Source organism: Ixodes scapularis, unplaced genomic scaffold (assembly GCF_016920785.2).
Source record: "Ixodes scapularis isolate PalLabHiFi unplaced genomic scaffold, ASM1692078v2 ptg000597l_1___fragment_1__unscaffolded, whole genome shotgun sequence".
In the NCBI taxonomy this organism is placed as follows: Eukaryota; Metazoa; Arthropoda; class Arachnida; order Ixodida; family Ixodidae; genus Ixodes; species Ixodes scapularis.
In genome coordinates this window covers 3,768,534-3,776,628 of record NW_024610006.1, presented here as the reverse complement: position 1 = coordinate 3,776,628, position 8,095 = coordinate 3,768,534, and the positions used below count along the sequence as shown (strand labels likewise).

The following is an 8,095-nucleotide window of genomic DNA, read 5'->3' as shown; positions in this document are numbered from 1 at the left end:
AAGCAGGGATAAACGACAGAAGTTAGGTCCGGAGCAAGAATAAACGAGAAAGTACTAGAAGTCCGTGACCCTGCGCGCGGCATTATCTCCGGGCTGGAAGTGAACGTCCCTACGACGAAGGTTGTAGCGGCCGGCGTCGACGCGTTGCTGGTCTTGAATCATGAGTCGGGCGAGCTGGCGGACTTCTTCGGCGCGTTGAGCAACCGCCTGGGCGTCGTCGCTCTCGTTGTCAGATGGCTCATGGGGCAGCATGGCGTCCAGCATGGTCGTTACCTTCCGACCATGCGTTCTTCTTGTTCATTTTCTGTTTTCTTTTGGTCACCACCCGTGACATTTTGGTGGAGGTGCGGGGTAACCGCATGCCCGTGCAGCGCTCCCCCCCCCCGAGTTCTCGCAGTGCAAGTCCGAACACAAGCCCCCAAGAACCCAACGAAGACCAGACCGAGATCCGACTAAGTCGCCGGAACCTTGGCCTACCCCCGGAATCAGGACCCTTGCTACCCAGCACCTCCACCAAAATGTCACGGGTGGTGACCAAAAGAAAACAGAAAATGAACAAGAAGAAATAAACGTTTAATGTGGCGAACTTGTGCCAAAAATAAAAGGGTACAAAAGAAAACAGCAGAGCGTCGCGGGCGTCGATATCGGCGAAACCGCAGGATCGAGCGCAGAGGCGAGACTGACTCGACAAGGTCGCGAGCGGCGTCTTATCTAGAGTGAGTCACTATCTCGAAGATTCGGCGGAGAAGGTTCGAGCGTAGCGCGCTCGCGGCGAGAATGTACACGCACTTTCTAGAACAACATAAGCAGGGATAAACGACAGAAGTTAGGTCCGGAGCAAGAATAAACGAGAAAGTACTAGAAGTCCGTGACCCTGCGCGCGGCATTATGTACACGCACTTTCTAGAACAACATAAGCAGGGATAAACGACAGAAGTTAGGTCCGGAGCAAGAATAAACGAGAAAGTACTAGAAGTCCGTGACCCTGCGCGCGGCATTATCTCCGGGCTGGAAGTGAACGTCCCTACGACGAAGGTTGTAGCGGCCGGCGTCGACGCGTTGCTGGTCTTGAATCATGAGTCGGGCGAGCTGGCGGACTTCTTCGGCGCGTTGAGCAACCGCCTGGGCGTCGTCGCTCTCGTTGTCAGATGGCTCATGGGGCAGCATGGCGTCCAGCATGGTCGTTACCTTCCGACCATGCGTTCTTCTTGTTCATTTTCTGTTTTCTTTTGGTCACCACCCGTGACATTTTGGTGGAGGTGCGGGGTAACCGCATGCCCGTGCAGCGCTCCCCCCCCCCCGAGTTCTCGCAGTGCAAGTCCGAACACAAGCCCCCAAGAACCCAACGAAGACCAGACCGAGATCCGACTATGTCGCCGGAACCTTGGCCTACCCCCGGAATCAGGACCCTTGCTACCCAGCACCTCCACCAAAATGTCACGGGTGGTGACCAAAAGAAAACAGAAAATGAACAAGAAGAAATAAACGTTTAATGTGGCGAACTTGTGCCAAAAATAAAAGGGTACAAAAGAAAACAGCAGAGCGTCGCGGGCGTCGATATCGGCGAAACCGCAGGATCGAGCGCAGAGGCGAGACTGACTCGACAAGGTCGCGAGCGGCGTCTTATCTAGAGTGAGTCACTATCTCGAAGATTCGGCGGAGAAGGTTCGAGCGTAGCGCGCTCGCGGCGAGAATGTACACGCACTTTCTAGAACAACATAAGCAGGGATAAACGACAGAAGTTAGGTCCGGAGCAAGAATAAACGAGAAAGTACTAGAAGTCCGTGACCCTGCGCGCGGCATTATCTCCGGGCTGGAAGTGAACGTCCCTACGACGAAGGTTGTAGCGGCCGGCGTCGACGCGTTGCTGGTCTTGAATCATGAGTCGGGCGAGCTGACGGACTTCTTCGGCGCGTTGAGCAACCGCCTGGGCGTCGTCGCTCTCGTTGTCAGATGGCTCATGGGGCAGCATGGCGTCCAGCATGGTCGTTACCTTCCGACCATGCGTTCTTCTTGTTCATTTTCTGTTTTCTTTTGGTCACCACCCGTGACATTTTGGTGGAGGTGCGGGGTAACCGCATGCCCGTGCAGCGCTCCCCCCCCGAGTTCTCGCAGTGCAAGTCCGAACACAAGCCCCCAAGAACCCAACGAAGACCAGACCGAGATCCGACTATGTCGCCGGAACCTTGGCCTACCCCCGGAATCAGGACCCTTGCTACCCAGCACCTCCACCAAAATGTCACGGGTGGTGACCAAAAGAAAACAGAAAATGAACAAGAAGAAATAAACGTTTAATGTGGCGAACTTGTGCCAAAAATAAAAGGGTACAAAAGAAAACAGCAGAGCGTCGCGGGCGTCGATATCGGCGAAACCGCAGGATCGAGCGCAGAGGCGAGACTGACTCGACAAGGTCGCGAGCGGCGTCTTATCTAGAGTGAGTCACTATCTCGAAGATTCGGCGGAGAAGGTTCGAGCGTAGCGCGCTCGCGGCGAGAATGTACACGCACTTTCTAGAACAACATAAGCAGGGATAAACGACAGAAGTTAGGTCCGGAGCAAGAATAAACGAGAAAGTACTAGAAGTCCGTGACCCTGCGCGCGGCTATACAATCAACGTTAACTACAACCCTTTACGTTGCGAAGACAGTTGTGGCCGACAACGCTAAGAAGCGCAAGCTAGGTCGCTACGTCTCGGCACGACAGTTTGCGCTTCTCCTGGACTTTCTCGGTGAAAGTCGAGTTTTCTCGGGGACTGCTACAGAGAGCTTTGTTACCAAGGAGGAGCGAGATACACTATGGGGCGTAATAGTTTGAGAGTTAAATGCCCTTCGGCCATAAAGAATAACTTTCTGGAACTCACGTGCATGCCAGACGTGGGCTTGCGACCTGAGAGTCTCGTGTCCCTAACAGAAGACCGGTGCAAACCTGCCAACTCTTCCGAATTTTTTGTAAAATGTATGAATTGGGACTAATTCTACGATTTTACGAATCTTGCTTCAAATTTTACGAAAAAAAGATACTTTTTTCATTTCTATTTTTTTAACATTTTTTTCGTAAAACCGTTGCTGGCGGTACCTCACACTGCCACAAGAGGGCGACAGGTGCCGTCCACGGCAGCGTTGTGGTTTTTACTATCCGTCTATCCGGGGGCCACATATCCAAAATCAATCCAAAGCCCAAAGCCTTTGTTTGTGTGTTTGGCGGCGCATGTTGGTTTGGCGTGTTCAGACGTGGTTGGGCCTCTGTTTCGGCCAGTTTCGAGGCGAGAAGTGCAGCGTCTGTGTTTGTTACACGTGTAATCATAGCATTCCTCTGGTTGCGGTGGCTTCGCGGTGCAATGGCAAATTCCAAACCTAAAAAGAGGTACTTTCAGGTGTTCTTGAAGTCCTACACGTCGGAATTCCAGTGCTTTGTGCCGTCCAAAAAGGAGAGAAGTTTGGATTCTGTAGCACGTGCACGTGTAACGTAAGCGTTTTGCACGGTGACAAGGCTGACATTAAGCCTTGCCACCTTGCGAAACAGCCCCCCCCCCCCCCCCCCCCCCCCCGCAATTGCGTGAGTTTTACGAATTTTAATGTCCACAGGTTGGCAGGTATGCCGGTGGAGGCGCGAGTGATGGGCCGTCCCTAAACGCGGAGCAAGAAAAATTATTATTTTTTGTGGGGACGGATTTCTCTCGAGGGGGCGGGCGTGCGCCCCCGACAGTGGACGCGCCGCTGTGGGACTTCACGGCTGCAGCAGCAGCTTCGATAAGTACCGTGAATCTCTTGGATCATGAGCAGACACCATGTTGCTTTTTACCTTATTGAACACTAATGTACAAAACAATGTGGTGCGAATGTATTGCCTCGTGGTGTTTTCCACGAAAGCTTGGATATCGGGGCTGCAGCACATTTCTAGACCCACTCGGAGACAATAAATCCGTGACATTCGAAAAAAAAAATAATATTGAGTTTAGGGTGCACACTATTAGACACAGGTATAACTAGAAGGGCTGTATAGCGTTGTGGCGTGTTACATAGTTGAATTATATTATGCAGGGGTCTGTGGCTGAAGGCGACATGGCAAAGGGAGGAGAGGAGGAACGTCCTGCGCAAGTGGCATGCCCCCTACCACCGAATGGTACGAACGGTCTGGAGTTGATACGGCACGGGATCTGCTGTCCATTCGGCAGGACCAGCTGGCTGTCCAGCGAGAACTGCTGGCCACACAGCAGGGTCTGCTGGCCACCCAGCAGCAGCAGCTGGCAGTTCAGCAGGAAATGCTGCTCGTGCAGAGAGAGGCAGTCGATGCACTCCGTCGACTTGCAAGCGTAGGTGTTAAGAGAACTGTAGTGTAGTGCACTCCCAATTATTGTTGTTAGGCTGATTTTGGTCAACCCTACTTTAGCCAGTTAAGTTAGAAGGCAGTGTTCTTAGACTCAAACTGAAACCAGATATGATTTGTATGTGTATTTGAAGTGTCCAACAGCGAAGGCTTTATTTTGTTTATTTCAATGAAACCTTCCAGTGCCATAATGCTAATGAAAATTGGCAAGCCTTGAGACAAAATTTTTTCAACTTATTGAAAATTACCATACTGTGCTCGACAATCCGAACTACTACGTCTAAACCGTGGTTCAATAATCCACTTCATCGTTTATCTCATAAAAAGAAAAGATGTTTCAGGAGCGCTAAAAAAGGAAATACTTGGCCTAAGCTTGCCACTTGCTCTTCCGAATAAAAAACTATGTTAAAGGGGTGTTAGCACACATTCTTTCTGATAACTCTAAGCAGACATTCTTTCTGCAAACTCTACCTAATATGTTAATAAACAACCCTCGCAAATTTTGGAGATTTGTACTCTGAAATTAATCTAGTGAATAGCTCTTGTAATAACATATTGAATAGTGAATGTGTGAATATTTAAATACTGCGTTTTCTGATGCTTTCACTATTTCTACACCCATTACTGGAATTTCTCCTGTTATAGAGAATGATTTTCCAATGGATTCAATTGTTATAAACATTCAGGGTGTTTTCAGCGGTATAGAAACCCTCAAAATATCTCCATCATGTGGCATAGAGGAAATCATTACGAAGGCTCTCACTAACACTAAATTTTCATCCGGTCTTTACCTCAAAGATATTTGAGCAGTCCGTGGACACAGGGGTGTTGCCCTCTGACCGGAAAATTAGTAAGTAGGCCAATATCACTCACCTGCCTCTACAAGATCCTCGAGCATGTCATTTACAGGCACCTGATTAACTTCCTGGATTCCTGCAATTTCTTCACCAATGTGCAGCATGGCCTCTGGAAACGCCTTTCTATTGGGACCCAACTACTTATTATAACTAACGATTTGTTTAAAAATCTTGACACCGGCTTTCCTACTGACGCTGTTTTGCTTAATTTCGCCAAAGTTTTTGCTAAAGTCCCGGACAATCGCATTCTTCTTAAACTTTTTTTCCTAAAACTAGATCCTCATGTTCCTAAGTGGATTGAATCATTCCTTATTCATCGCTCTCAATTCGTTTTCACTAACAGCACATCCTCCTCTTTCTCTCCCGTTTCTTCCGGTGTTCCACAGGAAATTGTGCTTGGGCCTTTGCTCTTTTTAATCTACATTAATGATCTCCCTCTTCACATCTCATCCTCTGTTCATCTTTTCACTGATGACCTGTGCTGTTTATAGACTAATAAAAAACCCATATGACCATGTTGCACTCCAGAACGGCATTTAAGGGGAGACACTGCTCTTTGAAGCAAAATTTTACTAAGAAAACACATTTTTAAAAATGTGTTTTTTGAAGTTTGGCAAGCACTTATCATCTTGTCCTGAAGGATTTTCGACATATTGAATGAGGGCTACAAATATATTAAATAGGCTGTCAGGCTTTTTGTGGGTGCCTTTTAGGCATCCGGCAAAAAATGATTTTGAAACTGGAAGGTTCAAAAGTGTCATAAGTAATTTATAAATCATCCTAGAGCTTTCATTTATACCTTATTGGATTGCACATACCTCTCAGTTCACTGATCTATGTTTATTTTCTGAGCTCAGTATTTTAATTTGCGTTAATCCTTTCCATAATCATTGCAAATTAAATTTTTAATATTAATAAATCTAATTAGGTTACCTCAAAACAAAGTACATATTTGTAGTCCGATTGTAATGCCAAATAAGCCATGTAAATTTCATTTTATTTGAATCGCAAGTTATATAAAAAAGCTCTTGAAGCAGTGTGTCACACATGGCAGATGTGTCTCAACATTAGCAAATGCACACACCTTTGCTTTACACATTCTTGCTTCCAGCCCTTAAACTCGTTAACATTCAATGGCACTACCATTCTGACTGCTACACAGTAAAAATATCTAGGCGTTCGTTTAACCACTAATATATCCAGGAATGTTCATGTCGACGAGACAATATCATCCTCAAACCGCTCACTCGGTTTTGTTTGTCGCAATTTCAACTCTGCCTTTTCTATCCTTAAACGTCTCCTTTACGCCATGCTTGTTCGCCCTAAACTAGAGTATGCTTCAGCTATCTGGCACCCACATCAGTCTTTTTTTAACTAACGCAAATCGAATCTGTCCAGAATCGTGCTGCTCGATTTATTTTTTCTAATTAGTCTCGCTTTTCTTGTGTCACTGCAATGAAATGTCAATTAGCTCTTCCTGATCTTTCCGTTCGTCGCAGAATTTCCCGTCTTTGCCTTTCCATAAAATGTACTATTCGGAACCATTACGACAGTCTCTCCTCAGCCAGCCCAGCTATATCTCTGCAAGACTCGATCATTCGTGCAAGATTACCCTTCCCAAGACCATTTCAACATTCCCTTCTACCAGAAGCTATTGTAGACTGGAATGGCCTTCCAGATGATATTGTCACCATCACCGATAACGCTAAAATCAGAACTGTACTAACCATGCACTCCCCTCTGTAATGCCCTTCGGGGCCTTGAGGGTAATTCTAAGTAACTAAAGAAACAAATAAATAATATTCCGCCACCAGCGTGTGTTCGTGTAATTATAGGAAACTGGCCTCGTTACTGAAGGACTTGTCACGCGGCAACTCTGCCGTCAGTGTAACTAAAATGCATCATTCGCAAGCGCAGGCAAGAACGCCACCAAGGCAGCTCCAAAGGGGAAAGAGAACAAAGTAAGGGTGGATTTACTCGCCCCACATACGCCTTTGATCAGACTTCTCGACTTCTTTCGTTAACACAGCCATTCTCTTTTCTTCTGTGCTTTAGGAGCACCTAAAATGCCAGTAACTCGTTGTCTACGAGTAATCTAATAAGGTGAATGGTGAAAACTGCTCTGCAACATGACTGCACAGAGCTTACCAAGGTGAAAAGTTGTTTGGCAAAAGTTTCCTATTGTATTGCTTGCAACGCGTCTGAAAACCTCTGGCGTGCTTTTAACTTTACTAATGTGTTGCGTAACAGTTTGCATTTTGTGCATAATGCGCTCCCCTTTTCCTGCAGGCTGTAGAGGGACAAGCAGCAGCAAGTGCGCACCAGTCGTCCGCACTGACTTCGCTAGTGCTTCAGCTCGTCGGTGTGCAGAATCTCCATCCGCCAGCCGAATAAAGTGGGTCTCTATGCTCCATTTCATTTTTGGCACGGGTTACACCACCGTTACTTGAACATCTCAGTTGAAAAACTGCCATAGGTGTCCGCTTTGCAGAATTGTTAAAAGCGAGCAGTCGCAGTCCCGATGTTCTTGCTGCAGCGGCCATTTTGTAAACTGTGGCTAGACCAAACAACATCTGTGCCTCGATGGGCTTCTCAAGCGTGGCACTGCTCCCCATTGTAGCTCGCTGTGGCTCGCGTGTGGTGTCCGCATTTGAAGACCAACTTTCCTTAACTGGTATGTCGTAGTAATCTTAGATTACGCCACAAGCGAACTTGACATGCAGAAAGAATTTTTATCAATGTAGACTGCTTTGTAACATCTTCCAACTATTCATATTTGTTTATTCAAAGTGTTCAATAATGGCCGAAGTGTCTCACTTGGTGCACTTGTTAGTAACAGGAATACAAAGGATTTCCAGCAAGGAAGCCTAAGGAAGCTCGAGCACTTCTTAAAGGACACATGCAAAGGACTA

At 47.1% G+C, this 8,095-nt stretch overlaps 1 long non-coding RNA gene across 2 annotated transcripts; it reads left to right on the top strand.

Moving 5' to 3' along the window:
- Positions 1–3,215: 3,215 nt before the first annotated feature.
- On the top strand, positions 3,216–7,532 carry LOC121834159. Of its 2 annotated transcripts, none has more exons than XR_006077111.1 (3): positions 3,216–3,363; positions 4,041–4,312; positions 7,473–7,532. It is a non-coding gene; the product is annotated as an uncharacterized LOC121834159 (long non-coding RNA). The 2 variants fall into 2 exon arrangements; XR_006077112.1 differs by lacking the exon at positions 7,473–7,532 and adding an exon at positions 5,125–5,170.
- The last annotated feature ends 563 nt before the right edge of the window (positions 7,533–8,095 follow it).